Raw genomic sequence first — 17869 nt, forward strand, 5'->3', positions numbered from 1 at the left:
CCCCATCCCCCATTTTCTCTCCCCTACACCCCCCAACTGTCCCCTGTGTGTGATGCTCCTCTCCCTGAGTCCACGTGTTCTCGTTGTTCAACACCCACCTATGAGTGAGAACATACGGTGCTTGGCTTTCGGTTCTTGGGTCAGTTTGCTGAGAATGATGGTTTCCAGATTCATCCAAGTCCCCGCAAAGGACATGAACTCATCATTTTTGATGGCTGCGTAGTATTCCATGGTGTATATGTACCACATTTTCTTTGTCCAGTCTGTCATTGATGGGCATTTGGGTTGGTTCCAGGTCTTTGCTATAGTACGCAGGGCTGCAATGAACATATGTATGCATGTGTCTTTATAGTAGAACGATTTATAGTTCTTTGGGTATATACCTGATAGTGGGATTGCTGAGTCAAATGGAATTTCTACTTTTAGATCCTTGAGAAATCGCCACACTGTCTTCCACAATGGTTGAACTAATTTACACTCCCACCAACTGTGTAAGAGTGTTCCTATTTCTTGCAAATCCACATTTATTTTCAGTGAGATTTGGAAATGTCTTTATCAAGTAATTCAAGGAAAGAGTATATTAAACTATATCTTTTTAAATTTTATTTTTGACAAGCAACCATTATATGTATCTATGAGGTACAGTGAGATGTTTTGATGATGTTTACATTGTGGAATGATTAAATCAAGCTAATTAACACATCTATCACCTCATTTACTTATCATTTTTTGTGGTGAAAGCATTTAAAATCTAGTCTTTTTAGCAATTTTGAAATACATATTGCATTATTGTTTATTATTGTCACCATTCTGTACAACAGATGACTGAAGCTTCTTCCTCTGTCAGCTGAAACTCTGTGCCCTTTGATCACTAACTCCTCCTCCTCTACCCACCCCTTCCCCGGGCCTCCGGTAACCACCATTCTACTCTCTACTTCTATGAGTTCAACTTCTTTAGATTTCACATAGAACTGAGATCATGCAGTATGTATCTTTCTGTGTCTGGCTTATTTCACTTGGCCTAATGTTCTCCAGGTTCATTCATATTGAAGCAAATAACAGGATTTTCCTCATTTTAAAGGCTAAATTATATTCCATTGTGTATATATACCATATTTTCTTTATCCATTCATCTGATGTTGGACATTAAGGTTGCTTCCATATTTTAACTTGTGAATAACATTCCAGTGAACATAGGAGTGGAAATATCTCTTGGGTATAGGAATTTCAATTCCTTTGGATATACGTCCGATATGATCATCCTACTTTTAGTTTTCTGAGGAACTCCCACACTGTTTTCCATAATGGCTGTATTAATTTACTTTCCCACCAACAGTGTACAGGAGTTCACTTTTTTCCACACCTGCATCAACTTATTATCTTTTATCTTTTTGATAATAATGTTCTAACAAATTTGTGATGATATTCCATTGTGGTTTTAATTTGCATTTCCCTGATGATTAATGATGACCAGCACTTTTAAAATCCTCATTTGTCCCTTTGTAGGTGTTTTCTGAGAAGCGTCTGTTTAGGTTCTTTGCTAATTTTTTGATTGTGATATTTATTTTCTTGTTAATGAGTTGTTCGTGTTTCTTATATATCTTCTATGTTAGCTTCTTATCTGATGTATGGTTTGCAGATATTTTCTCCAAGTCCTTGGGTTGTCTCTTTGCTCTATCAATTGTTTCCTTTGCTGTGCAGAAACTTTTTAGTTTGATGCAATTCCATTTGTTTGTTTTTGCTTTTGTTGCCTGTGCTTTCGGAATCATATCTAAGAAATCTTTGCCCAGACCAATATTCAGGAGCATTTTTCTTATGTCCCTTCATAGATTCACAGACTCAGGTCTCATATTTACGTCTTTAATTCATCTTGAATTGATTTTTGCATATGGTGTGAGGTAGGGTACAATTTCACTTGTTGATATCCAGTTTTCCCAATACCATTAATTGAAGAAGTGATCTTTTCTCCATTGTGTGTTCTTAGCACTTTTGTCAGAACTCAATAGACCATAATGTGCGGATTCATTTCTGGGCTGTCCTGTTCTGTTGGTTAATGTGTCTGTTTCTATGCCAGTGGTATGCTGTTTTGATCTATAGCTAGGTAATGGATTTTGAAGTCAGGTAGTGCAATGCCTCCAGCTTTGCTATTTTTGCCCAAGATTCTTTTGGTTATTTGAGATCTTTTGTGCTTCTGTACACATTTTAGGATTTTTTTCTTTGCTGTGAAAAATGACTTTGAAATTTTGATAGGGATTGAATCTCTACATCACTTTGGGTAGTATGGGCATTTTAACAATATTAAATCCCAATCCATGAAAACAAAAACATTTCCATTTCCAATCATTCAATCCATAATGATGTTTCAGTTACTCTACAATGTACTGCATAGATCACAGTGGCTCATAAGATTATAATGGAGCTGAAAAATTCCTATTTCCTAGTGATATCTTGATGGTCCTGACCCTTTGTGGACCTTGGCTAATGCGTGTATGCGTGTGTATGTGTGTGTGTGTGTGTGTGTCTCCTAGTTTTTAAGAAAAAAGTTTAAAAAATATGTATAATAGAAAAACCTTATAGAATAAGTATATAAAGAAAGAAAATATTTTTGTACAGTTGTATAATGTGTTTGTATTTTACATGATTATCACAAAAGTAAAAAAGTTAAATAAAAAATGTTATGAAGTCAAAATGTTACAGTAACCTAAGGTTAATTTATTATTGAAGAAAAAATGTTTTAAAATGAATTTAGTGCAGCCTAAGTGTTCAGTGTTGATAAAGTCTGCAGGAATGTACAGTAATGTCCTAGAGCTTCACATTCACTCAGTATTCCCTCACTGACTCACTCAGAATAACTTCCAGTTCTGCAAGCTTCATTTTTACTAAGGACCCTATACAGTTGTGCCATTTTTTAACTTTTATGCTGTATTTTTGTACCTTTTCTCTGTTTAGATACACAAATACCATCGTGTTAAAATTGGCAATAGTATTCACTACAGTTATGTACTGGATGGGTTGGTAGCCTAGGAGAAGTAGGCTCTATCATACACCCTTCGTGTGTAGTGGGCTATTCCAACTGGGTTTGTACAAATACACTCTATGATGTTTGTACAACAACAAAATTGCCTAACCACACAGTTCTTAGAACATATTCCCATCAGTAAGTAACACATGACTTATTTGTGTCATCTACATTTCTCTCATCAATGACTTATGGTTTTCAGTTTACAGATCTTTCACCTTCTTGGTTAAATTTACTCTTACATTTTTTGATGGTGTTCAATGAGCACCCATGTTTATTTGTTTCAGGCAGGGTCTCTGTTACCCAGGCTGGAGTGCAGTGGTGTGTTCGTGGCTCACTGCAGCCTTGACCTCCTGGGCTCAAGTGATCCTCCCACCTCAACCTCCCAAGTAGCTGGGACTAGAGGAACACACCACCACACCTAGCTAGTTTTTTTTAATATATATGACAGGCATGAGCCATCACAACTGGCTACTAAGTATTTTAAGCATTTTTGTTTTTCTTTTTGAGGCTATTGTGAGTGTGTAAGATTTCTTAATTTCTTTTTCAGATAGTTGACTGTAAGTGTAAAGAAATGGTACTGATTTTTGTGTATTGATTTTGCACCCTGCAACTTTACTGAGTTTGTTTGTCAGCTCTAATAGTTTTTTCACGGAGTCTTTAGAGTTTTCTGCATGTAAGATCATGTCATTAGCAAATAGAGACTCCCTTCTGCCTTTCCTATTTGGTTGCCTCCTATTTCTTTTTCTTGTCTAATTGCTCTGGCCAGAACGTCCAGTGCTACATTGACTAGAAGTGTTGAGAGTGGGCATTCTTGTCTTGTTTCTGATCTCCGAGGGAAAGTTTTCAACTTTTCACTATTGTGTATTATGTTATTGGTGGGTTTTTCATTTATGGGCTTTGTTGTGTTACAGTACATTCCTCCTATTCCTAAAAAAGGATGCTGAATTTTGTCAAATGCATTTCTGCATCCATAAAGATGATAATATGGTTTTTATCCTTCTCTTAATATGCCATATCACATTTATTGATTTGCATATGTTGAGCCAAGGATCAATATATTATGAACATTTACTGTGGGATCAGTGTCTGTGTTGAAGGTTTTCTGTTTGTGACATCGCTTGGCCTTCATGACCATTCTCTGAGCCAATGAATACTCCATTTTGCAAATTAACTTTTCAGAGAAGTTAATCATCTTGACGGTCATAGGGCTGGTGCCTACTGGTTCTGAGATTTAAACTTAGATGGGGAAGCCTGTGTTTGTCCACTTTGCTGCCGTGCCAAAAAGGGAGAATAATGTCTTTCTCTTCTCTCCTCCATGTGCTCTTCCAGAAGCTCAATGAAGAATATCTGGGAGAAGTCCCCTGGCTGGCCATTGTCCTAATTTTTGTCCTTGACCAGGGAGGTAGAGACATTGTCTGTCTGTGGCAGGCAGGTAAGAAGCAATGCTTCTTGGATGACTCTAGTGAGGTGCTTGGACTTCAGGCATTGCCTTCTGCTTGTTTCTCTCTTCTTGTTGATCATCATGTGCTTTCTTTCTTAATGATGCGGAAAGAGAGAAGGGCAGGAATTGCTTCTGGATTGAGGGTACAGGAGGGTGGGAACAGTTGGGTCAGGAGTCAGAACGCAGGGGCTTGAGTTGTGGCCCTGTCATCTGTATGACTTTTCTCTTTCTAAGCACTGGTTTTGATAACTGCAAAAATATGTGCATTCGATGAACATCTCAGTGGCTCTTCCATACCGTTTCTGTTTTGAAGCAGTGGAACCTGCTACTCCAATGAAATCATTATCAGAAAGCCTTACACTTATGTCAGATACTAGAGGAGTGGCTATGGATGGAGAGGGAGTAGGGGTGTTGATCCCACTCCCTGGCTCCCCTCTGGTCTTCAAGATACTTTCAGTGAGCACCAGTGTTCCATAAAGTGGAAGACAGTCTGGCGATTCCTCAAGGACCTAGAAATAGGAATACCATTTGACCCAGCAATCCCATTACTGGGTATATACCCAAAGAATTATAAATTGTTCTATTATAAAGACACATGCACACGTATGTTCATTGCAGCACTGTTTACAATAGCAAAGACCTGGAACCAACCCAGATGTCCATCATCCATAGACTGGATAAAGAAAATGTGGCACATACACACCATGGAATACTATGCAGCCATAAAAAACGATGAGTTCATGTCCTTCATAGGGACATGGATGAATCCGGAAACTATCATTCTCAGCAAACTGACACAAGAACAGAAAACCAAACACTATGTTATCACTCATAGGTGGGTGTTGAACAATGAGAACATGTGGACACAGGGAGGGGAGCATCACACACTGTGGTCAGTGGTGGGGGGGTGCTAGGGGAGGGACATCGAGGGTGGGGGGGGGGAGGGATAATGAGAGGAGAAATACCAGATAGAGGTGATGGGGGGATGAAGGCAGCAAACCACCTTGCCATGTATGTACCTATGCAGCAACCCTGCATGATCTGCACATGTACCCCAGAACCTAAAGCACAATAATTAAAAAAAAAAAAAAGAGGTAATCAAATGATCTCTGGCCTGGGCATTTCAGTGCTGAGTGAGTACAGTGGTCTTAGCCATTTATTTTATATCTGCTTTGGGATACGGGTCTGCATTTTCCCCCATTTCACAAACCTGCCTGTGCCTCATGTCCTGTGCATGGACTCTCAGGTCCCTATGTAGCCACATTTTCTAGATGCCTCCTTGCTTTCTTGCTGAGTGAGGAAGTGCCACTATCAATAAAGGAGGTGAGAACATTTTGGCAAATCCTAGCACATCAGAGATCGTCTGGGCTAGTGGTTTACATGCTGGTGTCTTGGTAGTTTTCATGGAAGGAAGAAGGGTGGGGGCCCACCATCCCTGCTGTTTCAGAGCACCTGCCCTCTGATTTCCTTCCATATGGAACTGAGCTTTTAAAATTAGTTTTGCTTTTAAAGTTAGTGTTTTATTCTCCTCTATTTCACACAGAAAGTGGTAGAGACTAATAAAGAGGTATACTGAAGCTGGTTCATTCTGGCTCCCAGAAACCTATCGCGTGCATCTTTTCCCAACTGTGTAATCAATGAAATCAAGTCGACAGCTTGGAATTGGCCATGGTGGGAGTATTTATATCATGAAAATTGGCCAACCCTACAAATCAGGGTTTTCTCCTAGGAAATCCAGTTGTTAAACATTTACTGGCCGGGCGAGGTGGCTCATGCCTGTAATCCCAGCACTTTGGGAGGCCGAGACGGGAGTTCGAGACCAGCTGGACCAACATGGAGAAACCCTGTGTCTACTAAAAATACAAAATTACCTGGTCACGGTGGTGCATGCCCTGTAGTTCCAGCTACTCAGGAGACTGAGGCAAAAGAATGGCTTGAACCCAGGAAGGGGAAGTTGCGCTGAGCTGAGATTACACCGTTGCACTCCAGCCTGGGCAACAAGAGCAAAATTCCGTCTCAAAAAAAAAATGTACCAGCACACTACCAGACTAATATTAATATAACAAACACTGTGTACCCACCACCTAGCTTTGATATCTTGAGATTTTGCTATATTTGTTTTAGACCTTTTATTTTAAAGTTAAAATAATACAGACAGTTGGTCCCATCTGTATTACCCTCTACAATCCCATTCATTTGCTTTCTGTTCCAGAAATACAGACCTATCCCAAACTTGGTGTTTATCATGTTTTAAAAATATTTTTACTACATATGTGTCCATAAATAATACATGGTATTGTTTTGCATATTCTTAGATTTATATCCATGATATTATACCATATGTATCATTCCACAACTTTTATTTTTAAATACATTTCATGTTTTTTTGAAAGGTTTATACATGTTGATATATGTAATTCTAGTTCATTCATTTTAATTTCTACATGGTGTTCCATTGTATAACTATATTAACATTAATGTATTCTTTTTTCATTGATGGACATGTAGGCTGTTTCCAATTTTTGTACACATTTTCTGGTACACATATGCAATAGTTTTTAGAATATATACTTGAAAAGTAGAATTTCTAGGTGAAAGGATATGCATGTATTAATCTCTACTAGATCTTGCCAAATTGCTCCCCAAAATGATTGTACAAATTTACCCTCCCACCCGCAGTAGATGAGAGTTCTTGCCAACAATTGATATTGTCAGATGGTTTAATATTTTCCAAATGATATCTTTGTGGGTTTAACTTGCATTTTACTGGTTACTAAGTAAGACTACATATTTATGTTCCTTGGTCATTTATTTTTCTCTTCTGTGAGTTACCTATTCATTTCTTATGCAACTTTCCCCTAACAGTGTTTTTTATCTTTTTGTAAATCAATTCTAAAAATCTATTCTGGTTACTAATTCTTCGTGATTATATAAAGTAAAACTTTTTTTCTGCCGGTACATTCTTTGTCTTTTAATATTGTATGAGATGTCTTTGGCTGTGTGAAAGTTTTAAAATTTAATCTAGTTGCATTTTATCAATCTTTTATTGTCTGATTTGCGCTTTTGTGTCTGGTTTAACATGGTCCATCCTGAGGCTATATGTTTCTATAATTTATTATAGAAAAGTATATAATTTATTGCACAATTTTAAAGGTTTTAGTTTTGTCTGTTAGGTCTTTAATCAACCTAGATTAACAATTAACTTGTTTTTGTGTAATGTTTGAGGTAGGGATCTAATTTATTTATTTTTCAGATACGCATCCAATTGTCCCAGCACAATTTAAGAAACAGTCCCTCTTTTCATCTCTCACTTTCAATAATGTTTTGTAGTTTTTACTGTAGCTAACTTGGTTCATTAAGTTTATTTCTAGGTATCTGATATTTTTTATGTTATTATAGTTTTATGATTCTCTTAAATTTTATTTTCAATTTGTTTATTGCTGATATATAGAAATAAAATTGATCTTTGTATATTGATCCTGTATCCAGTAACACTGTTAAATTAAACTGGTAATGCTAATAGTTTAAAGCTGTTTTTGGATCTTCTACATATGCAATCATATTACCAGTGAATAAAGACAAGTTTATTTTTTCACTTTCAGTCCTTAAGCCATCAATTACTTATTCTTTCCTACTGTTTTGGCTAGAATACACAGTACGTGCTGAATAGAAGGAGATAATGCTTGGTGATAGTAGGCATTCCTATTTAGTTTCTTATTTTGTGGGAAAATCTTTCAGTGTTTCACCATTAAGAATAAAATTTGCTCTTTATTTCATTTGTTTTTTACCAAATTAAAGATTATTCCCCACTATTTCTACCTAAAAGCTTTCACCATAAATGTTCATTGAATTTTGTCAAATGATACTCTATATCTACTGAGGTGATTATATAATTGTTCTCTGTCTTGTTGAAGTGGAAAATTGCACTACTTGATTTTCATTATTGTATTTCTAGAATAAACATCAATTAGTCATGATGTATCATAGCTTTTATTTATCACTGATTTGATTTGCAAAATTAAGTTTGGGCTTTTTGCCTGTAAGTTCACGAGAAAGCCTGGTTTGTAATTTTCCTTTCTTGTGCTTTTCTGGTTTCAAGATCAAAGTTATTCTGGCACCATGAATGATATTGGGAAGTGTTTTAAAAAATACTATCTGTTCCATACTCTAGCTTGGCAAAAAATAAAAATAAAAAAAATACTATCTGTAATAGTTTGTGGAAAATTAGTGTTATTTTTTCCTTAAATATAAAGAAGAGTTGACTGAATTTATCTAGATTTGAGGTTTTCTTATGAGAAATTTTAAATAATATGCTAAACTTTTTGATAGATTTTGGACTGTTCAGGTTTTTAATTTATTCTTTTGTTAGCATTGCAAAAGTGGATTTTTTTTTTTAGGAATTTGTCCATTGCAATTCAAGTTGTCAAATTTATTAGTTTAAACTCTTTACAATATCTTATTATCTTTTAGACATCTATAGAATTTGAAATGATGTCTCATTATTTTTTACAGTATTGACAGGTTTCTCTCTCCTTTTTTCTTAATTGCTCTTGCCTAAAATTTATCAAGTTTATTAACATTAACAAGTTTATAAACTAACTTCTGGCATTATTACTGTTTCGTTTTGAACACTTTAATTTCTGCTATCTGTATCTGTATTATTTCCTTTCTTCTACCCTCTTTGCATTTGATTTAGTTTTGTTCTAGCTCTTTGAGATAGAAGATTAAATTACTAATTTTTGTCTTTCTTTTTAACAATGTAAGATTCCTGTATTCCCTGTTTTGCCTGCATCTCATGTTTTGATATGCCATAGATTCAGTATCATTAATTGAAATAATTTTAATTTTTCTTCTTGATTTTCGATGCAGAGATTGTAGTATATTGTTTAATTTCTAAGCAATTGGGGATTTCTTGGTGATTCATTTGGCATTAACTTAATTAGTGTTTCTTTTGGGCTCAGAGAAAATACTCCAAATTTTGATCCAGCATTTAGTCACTTTGGTAAAGTTTACATGTAGATGTAGAAAGAATGTATCATTGTTGGATGTGATGTTCTCTATTTGTCAGTCCATTCAAAGTTAACTGTGTTATTCTGATCTTTGTCATTGCTGGGTTTTAATTTTATTGCTCTATCAGTTATTGAGAAGGATGTGTTAAATTATTTCCACATTATTATGCATATATCTATTTCTCTCAATTTAATATTTACATTATAAAATTTGAAGCTGTGCTACTGACTGCATACTGGTTCAGGATTGTGATTCATTTTCCTTTTGGATTTACTCTTCCATATTTTCAGTTTTACTTTCTGCCTTCAGTATCTACTTTGATATTGAAATGGCTGAACCAGCTTCTTTTTGGTTAATGTTTACCTAGCACATCTTTTTACATTTCTGTATTTTCAATCTTTCTATATGGTTATATTTAAAATGTCTCTTATAACCAGCATATACTTTTATTTTTAACTGAATCTGACAATCTTTGCCTTCTATTTGAAATATTTATTTCCTTTACATTTAAATAATTACTATATTAAACTACACAAAACTATAAATATTTAAAATAAGTTATATAGTTTTTATACATTTCATAAAGCTTTAATTTTATAGTTTTATAATTTATATATTAATGTTATATGATTTTAGAGTACAAGTTTTACATAGATTTATTACATTCTTAAATATTTTACATGTTTATGTGATATTGTAATTAAAATTGCATTTAAAAAATTTATTTTCTAGTTGTTCAATGATAGTGTGTAAAAATACTATTGATTTTTGCTAAATTCACTCATTATAAGGACAGCAAAGAAAAACAGCTATACTTCTCCCTTTCCAGTTTGTGTGCCTTTTATTTCTTTTTCTTTTTCCTAACTTATTTCAGTGGCTATGATAGCTAGAACAGCGTTAAATTACAAAGTGGTAAGAGTAGACATTCTTGTCTCAATTCCAATCTTAGAGAGAATGAAAACGATTCCAGCATTAATTTTGTTAGTTGCGGATTTTTTTTTACATGCTCTTTGTAAATTTGAGAAAGGTTTTTTCTATCTACAGTTTGTTGGAAGTTTTTTTTTTTTTTTTTTTTTTTTTTTTTTAATCACAAATGGCCGCTAAATTTCAAAATAATTTTCTCTATCCGTTGAAACAATCATATGAAGTTTTCTCCTTTATTCTCATAAAATCATGAATTGCGTTGTTTAATTTTGGGATGTTAGGTCACTTTGTATTCCTGGGTTAAACCTCACTTGGTTATGATGTTATCTTCTAATATATTGCTGCACTCAGAACCTTTGCACCTATGTTTGTCATAAATAATGGCATGCAATGTTCTTTTTCTGTATTTTCCTCATCTACTTTTGATATCAGGGTAATACTGGCCTCATGAAATCATGTTCTATTTGTTTATTCTGACCTTTATACTCTGAAAGGGTTTGTGTAAAACTGGTATTATTTCTTCCTTAAATGTATGATAGAATTAATCAGTTTAGCAGTCTTCTCCTGGAGTTTTCTTTGTGGGAAGGTTTTTAAATTACAAATTCAATTTTTTTTCTACATGTAAGATTATTCAGATTTCTATTTTTTTTCCTAATGCCAAGTTTGGCAATTTGAGTCTTTAGGATGTCTGTAGGATCTGTTGTGATATCTCCACTTATGTTCTCCATATTGATAACTTGTACCATCTTTCTTTCTTCCATGCAGAGTTTGACTTCAGGTTTACCAGCTTTCTTGATCTTTTCAAATAATGAGCTTTTGGCTTCATTGATTTTCTTTGGTATTCAACTGTTTTGTATTTTATTGATTTTTTTTTTTACTTTTTAAATTGCATTTTATTGATCATTATGCCATTCTTATTTTATATTTAATCTGTCCTCCTTTTTGTAGATAATTATGAGAGCTTAAATAATTGAGTTTGAACTCTCTCTAATATAAACATTTAAATCTATGAATTTCCCTCTAACCACTATTTTACCAACATGCCACATATTGTAATATGTTGTGCTTGTTTAATAACTTTACTGAGTTACAGCAGACATACAATATACTACTGATTTTTAAGGAGCACAATTTGATAAGTTTTGATATATTTATTTACCTGTGAAATCATCACCACAGTTAAGATAATGAACATAGTCATCATTTCCAAATTTTCCTTGTGCTCCTTCCTAGTTTTTCTCTCCTACTTTTCCACCCCAACTCTCCAACTCTAGGCAATCACAGATTTCCTTTATGTCACTATGGATTATATAAATACAGTCTGTACTATACTCATATAGTATGTACTCTTTTTATTTTCTGGCTTCTTTCATATAGAAGAATTATTTTGAGATTCATTCATATGTTTTATGGATCAACAATTCGTTTCTCTCTTTTTTTTGCTGAATAATATTTCATTGTGTGGTTATACCACAATTTTTTTATCCTTTCACATGTTGATGGACATTTGGGTTGTTTTCAGTTTTGAGCTATAACAAATGAAGCTGCTGTGAACATTTATGTACTAATCCATATAGGTACACGTGCTTTGTCTCTTGGGTAAATACTGTGACGGTTAAGTTGTGTCAGCGTCACTGGGCCACAGGTTGCCTAGACATTTAGCCAGACAGTTTTCTGGGTGTATCTGTGTGGGTGTTTCTGGATGATAACATTTGTGTCGGCAGACTGAGCAAAGTAGATTTCCCTCTCTGTCAGTCCACTTATGTTGCTATAAAGGAGTACCTGAGACTGGGTACTTTATAAAGAAAAGAGGTTTATTTTGGCTTAGGATTCTGCAGTCCGTACAAGAAGCACAGTGCTGGCATCTGCTTCTGGTGAGGGCCTTAGGAATCTTACAGTCATGGCAGAAGGCAAAGGGTCAGCAGGTGGTCATGTGGTGGGATAGGAAGCAAGAGAGAGGTGGGGTGCCAGGCTCTTTTAAATAACCAGATCTCATGTGAACTCATTACCATAGGGATGGCACCATGCCATTCACAGGAGATCTGTCCCCATGACCCAGACACCTCCCACCAGGTCCCACCTTCAACACTGGAGATTACATTTCAACCTGAGATTTAGATGGGACAAATATCCTAACCATATCACCCTCCATTATGTGGGTGGACCTCATTCAACCCACTGAAGATGTGAATAGAACAGAAAGACTGAGTAAGAGGTAACTCCTCTTGCCTGAATGCTTGAGCTGGACCCTTGGTTTTTACTGGTGTTTGGACTCAGACTGAAACCTCTGCTCTCTTAGGACTTGAAGTGGAGCCATACATTGGCTCTCCTGAGTCTCCACCTTCTTGACTGCAGATTTGGGACTTCTCAGCCTCCATAAATGTGTGAGTCCTTATAATAAATCACTTTCCTTATAATAAATCTTTATGTGTATAAATATAAATTTAGAAATATTTTGGTCTATTTCTCTGGTGAACCCTGACTAATTCAGATATCCAGGAGTGGAATAACTGTATCATATGGTAGGTATATGTTTAAATTTCTGGAAGTGGCTCGACTTTTTTCCAAAGTTGCTGTTCCATTCATATTCCCATCAACAGTGTATTAGAGTTCCCCCGCACCATGTCTTTACCAACACTTGGTATGGTCAGTTTTGTTTTTAAAGTTCAGTCATTTTCATAAGTGTGCAGTAGCACATTATTGTGATATTAATTTTTATTTCCCTAATGAATAAGGATATTGAATATCTTTTCAAGCATCCAGTGAAGATATAGTAAATAAGCACATGAAAAGATATATGAATGACCACTCTATTTCTATTCTAATCTAGGATTGGAATGACCACTCATGTGGTCATTCCTAGATATTTGTACTAGTCCTAGATATTTGTACTAGTCAAATTACATGTATATATAACATGTATGTATTGTATGTATATACTATATATTATATATACAGCTCTGAGGTTTGGGGAGTATCCTCAAGTTAGAAAGTCACAAACTGCAATTTCTATCACTTTTAATTACATCTTTTGGGGTCAATTTCATCTCTAGCATCTTCAGATGGATTTTGTTTTATCTAGTGTTTATATTTGTTATCTGTAGGAGGATTCACTCCTCTGTCATTTAAAAAGTCTGCGTCCGTTGAGTTCTTAATTTCAAATATTTTATTTTCACTTCCAAAATGTACATTTGATTGTTTTAAAAAATAGCCTCCATTTTTTTTTGGTGAAATTCTTCATCTTCTAATCTATTTTGTTAAAAATCATAGTTATTGAAAGTCCTTGTCTGCTAATTCTAATAACTTTGTCAACTGTGGTTCTTCTTCTAGTGTCTGTTTTTTTATTTCATAGCATCTCGCATATTCACACGTCTACTACTTTTAAATGTTATGTTGGAAATGATAAATGGTAGAATATTACATTAAGTTATTGTCTGCCAGAGGAAAGCACAATGGCCTTTAGTCTGATAGGGTGGAGTGCTGATCACCTCAATCCAACAAGCACTTGTATTTGCAGTTGTGAGGCTGCAGGGTCAGTAAGGTCTAGTGTGCCTCTGATTTGCCCTGTTTCTGGGCACAGCCCTCTAGTGTTTTTAACTGAAAGGCTAGCAGCTATGTTTATCCTCAGTTTTGCTAGGCTTACGAAGATTTTGTTCTGCCCTTCAGAGGTTTTCAGTATAGCTCTTTAGTCTGTTGCCTGCACAACTTCAACAAATGTCTTAAGGGGGAATCTGTCCCTGTGCTGGTGACCCCTCAGTCTCCAACTGCTCACAGCTGTTCTGATTGAATGTCTACATCTCTGCTGATTCCTCACTTCCCCAACAGTTTTCTTCTCCTAGGATCCAGTCCTGAGATCTCAGCTGCCAGCTATTCCTGGATAAGCAAATGCTCTCAGGGGAAAGAGTCCTTGATCCTCTGTGTTCATGGAGGTAACCAACCAAGCTAGTTTGCCTGGGACTGAGCGGATTCTTGGCACACAGGACTTTCTGCTTTAAAACAGAAATAGCGCCAGGCGCGGTGGCTCATGCCTCAGTATTTTGGGAGTCCAAGGCGGGCGGATCACATGAGGTCAGGAGTTCGAGACCAGCCTGACCAACATGGTGAAACCCCGTCTCTACTAAAAATACAAAATTAGCTGGATGTGGTTGCGGGTGCCTATAATCCCAGCTACTCAGGAGGCTGAAGCAGCAGACTCGTTTGAACCCGGGAGGCACAGGTTGTGGGTGAGCTGAGATAGTCCCATTGCACTTTAGCCTGGGGACAAGAGCAAAACTCCACCTCAAAAAAAAAAAAAAAAAAAAAAAGGCTGAAATAGCCCCAGGCAAACCAGGCGGAGCTGGGCACTCTCACATTAATATTCCCCGTTCACTTCGGTACTTTCCTCTCTGGTTCTCCTGTTTCTACTTTGCCATCCCCATTTTCCTGGACGGTCTTCTTTCTTAAGCATAGCAAACCCTTGAGACCTATGGGTTCCACATTTGCAGATTCAACAGGTTCTAGATAAAAATATTTAGAAAAGAAAAACCATAAAAAATAATACAACAATTTAAAAAACACAAAAGACAATAGAGCCGTAACTATTTACGTGGTGTTTCCATCAGATTAGGTATTATAACTAATCTAGAGATGATTTAAAGTATATCGGAAGACGTATGCACGTAGCTTATATAAGGAACTTGAGCTTCCTCAGATTTTGGTATCCGTGGCAGGCAGGAGGTGGGTCCTGGAATCAGTGCCCCATGGATACCAAGGGACGACTGTATTGTGATACTGTGGGAAATTTCCCTCTGCTTTTTAGAAGCTTTTGGCCTTGCTCTTTGGCCTCCCAGGAAGTAGTGAAAGTCATCAGAGAACATCTTGTGGGTAGAGAAAACTGGCCTTTAAAATTTCAAATGTCATCACCACAGCCCCACCACTGATGAAGGTTTTTTTGTTTCTCAGTGTTACGCCTCGCCTCATGTGTTGAACACCCAGAGTGAATAATTTATTAACACCGCCTCTTTTTTCATATGATAAAATTACTTTGAGTAATAACCGTGTAACAATTAGAAACAGCTAAGCTATTATTTTCTTAATTTGTTCTTTGGTCTTACCATAAATAATTAACAACTGAATTTTTAAATTGTCAATTAAATTTTAAATTGTTAATTAGATTTAATTGTTAAATTTTTCCATTTAATAAATACTCTTCAAATTCAATGTTTTCCAGGTGAACTTAACTTTGTGCTTCCTAAACAAAACTGTTACTTCTCATAGTTAATGCTCTTTTTTTTTTTTATTTTATTTTATTTTACTTTGAGACAGAGCCTCCCTGTGTCTCCCAGGCTGGAGTGCAGTGGTGTGATCTTGGCTCACTGCCACCTCCACCTCCCAGGTACAAGCAATTCTTCTCTCTAGCTTTCCAAATAGCTGGGATTATAGGTGTGCGCCACCATGCCTGGCTAATATTTTTTGTATTTTTCATGAGGTTTCACGATGTTGGCCGGGAGGGTCTCGAACTTCTGACCTCAGGAGATCCACCTGCCTCACCCTCTCAAAGTGCTGGGATTACAGGTATGAGCCGCTGCACCTGGCCTATGCTCTGTTTTTAAACTTAACTGTTTTAAAATTTATGTAAGTAAAATCTCCAAGTGGTCTCATATAGAATGATGGAATTTAAGTAACTCAAGTTCTTTACTACCATTGCTTATTTGAAATCTGTAAGTGAAGGAATATGAAATAGTGCAGAGGTGGGAGACACACACTTTAGCCCAAATAAGCGCAGATGACTCTGAGTCATTATGAACTTAATTTTGAATGAATGCCTTAGCCAAAGTTGTGTATAGTCAAAGCTGACTATATACTTGAGTTTTCTGAATTAGCTTCCATGAAGAATACAATATTCATTAAAAGATAAGTTTTAAAATGTGCTAAAGTTTACATTTATTATTAAACCGTAACAGTAAGTGCAGCAATTGTTTAGAACTTATAAAAAAATAATTGGGGGATGGGAGCATTTTATCTCTGTAATTGTTTAGAATTACTGACTCATGGTGATAATGAAAAGTAGATTGACAGTTAGTTTTATCAGTTTCTTTTTTTTTTTCTTTTTTTTTTTTTTTTTTTGAGATGGAGTTTCTCTTTTGTTGCCCAGGCTGGAGTGCAGTGGCATGATCTCGGCTCACTGCAGCTTCCACCTGCCGAGTTCAAGTGATTCTCCTGCCTCAATCTCCAGAGTAACTGGGATTACAAGCATGCGCCACCACACCTGGCTAATTTTGTATTTTTGCTAGAGACAGAGTTTCTCCATGTTGGTCTGCCTGGTCTTGAACTCCTGACCTCAGGTGATCCGCCTGCCTCGGCCTCCCAAAGTGCTGAGATTACAAGCGTGAGCCACCACAGCCGGCCCTATTATCGTTTGTAAGTTCTCCACCATCTCTGCGTGCGTGTGTTGCCTGCACCTCGGGCAGACCACTCCCACTGCCCACCCTTGAACTCCACTGTTTTGGATTTGCCCCAGCAGTTACCCTCTGTCTGGGCGAGTGAAGATGCTCAGCCTGAGCCCAATATCAGTAATGCCTCCAGGTTGAAACTGCCCATTTCTGAATGGTTCTTATTATTCTGGAACTGTAGCCTTATACTTTTTTTCTTTGCTTTCGCAGTTCTAGGTTTCCTTAAAAATACTATTTCTGTATTCATCAAGTGTTGTCTAGCTGTCAGCACAAATGCTGTCTTACCGTGACCTATTATATCTCCCTCAAAAGCAGAAGCCACTGCTGATTTTTGAATGCTGATCTTATATTTTGCAATCTCACTGACTGTTCTTATTAGTCCTAAAACCTTATCTATAAATTCTCTTGGAAACTTCCCTTCAATTCCTCCTCTAATGACAATTTGAATTACAAATGAGGATTGAATTTTTTCAGAATATATTTAGCAAATTATGTGAATTTCTCTTTTAATGTGGTGTATTATATTAACAATTTTTCTGATATGGAACCATCCTTGCATTCCTTAGATCCATCCTATCCTTTCATAATATATTTTCTAAAATATTACTGAATCTGACTTCCTAGTTTTCCATTTCATACTTTCAAGTCTTTTTTTTTTATATAGATTTCTTTAATTGTATTGTTCTTAGTGGATTTTGGTACAAAGATCTTTTTTTTTTTTTTTTTTTGACGGAGTTTCACTCAAGTCACCCAGGCTGGAGTGCAATGGCGCGATTTCGGCGCACCGCTACCTCCGCCTCCTGGGTTCAGGCAATTCTCCTGCCTCAGCCGCCTGAGTAGCTGGGATTACAGGCACGCACCACCATGCCCAGCTAAGTTTTTGTATTTTTTTTTAGTAGAGACGGGGTTTCACCATGTTGACCAGGATGGTCTCGATCTCTTGACCTCATGATCCACCCGCCTCGGCCACAAAGATCTTATTAGCTTCAAATGAATTTGGATTATGCCCCACCTTTCTTATTCTTTAGAGTAATGTGCAGA

At 36.2% G+C, this 17869-nt stretch overlaps 1 long non-coding RNA gene across 2 annotated transcripts in view; it reads left to right on the forward strand.

Moving 5' to 3' along the window:
* LOC116535586 overlaps nucleotides 1-17869 on the forward strand; it is a 32285-nt gene that overhangs the window by 2771 nt on the left and 11645 nt on the right. For both annotated transcript variants that reach the window (XR_004262277.1, XR_004262276.1), the window contains exons 2-3: nucleotides 12697-12781; nucleotides 14223-14326. This is a non-coding gene — a long non-coding RNA (uncharacterized LOC116535586). The remainder of the gene's footprint in view (nucleotides 1-12696; nucleotides 12782-14222; nucleotides 14327-17869) is intronic.

This window comes from Sapajus apella, unplaced genomic scaffold (assembly GCF_009761245.1).
Source record: "Sapajus apella isolate SASKATOON/1434 unplaced genomic scaffold, GSC_monkey_1.0 scaffold95, whole genome shotgun sequence".
NCBI classification, from domain to species: domain Eukaryota; kingdom Metazoa; phylum Chordata; class Mammalia; order Primates; family Cebidae; genus Sapajus; species Sapajus apella.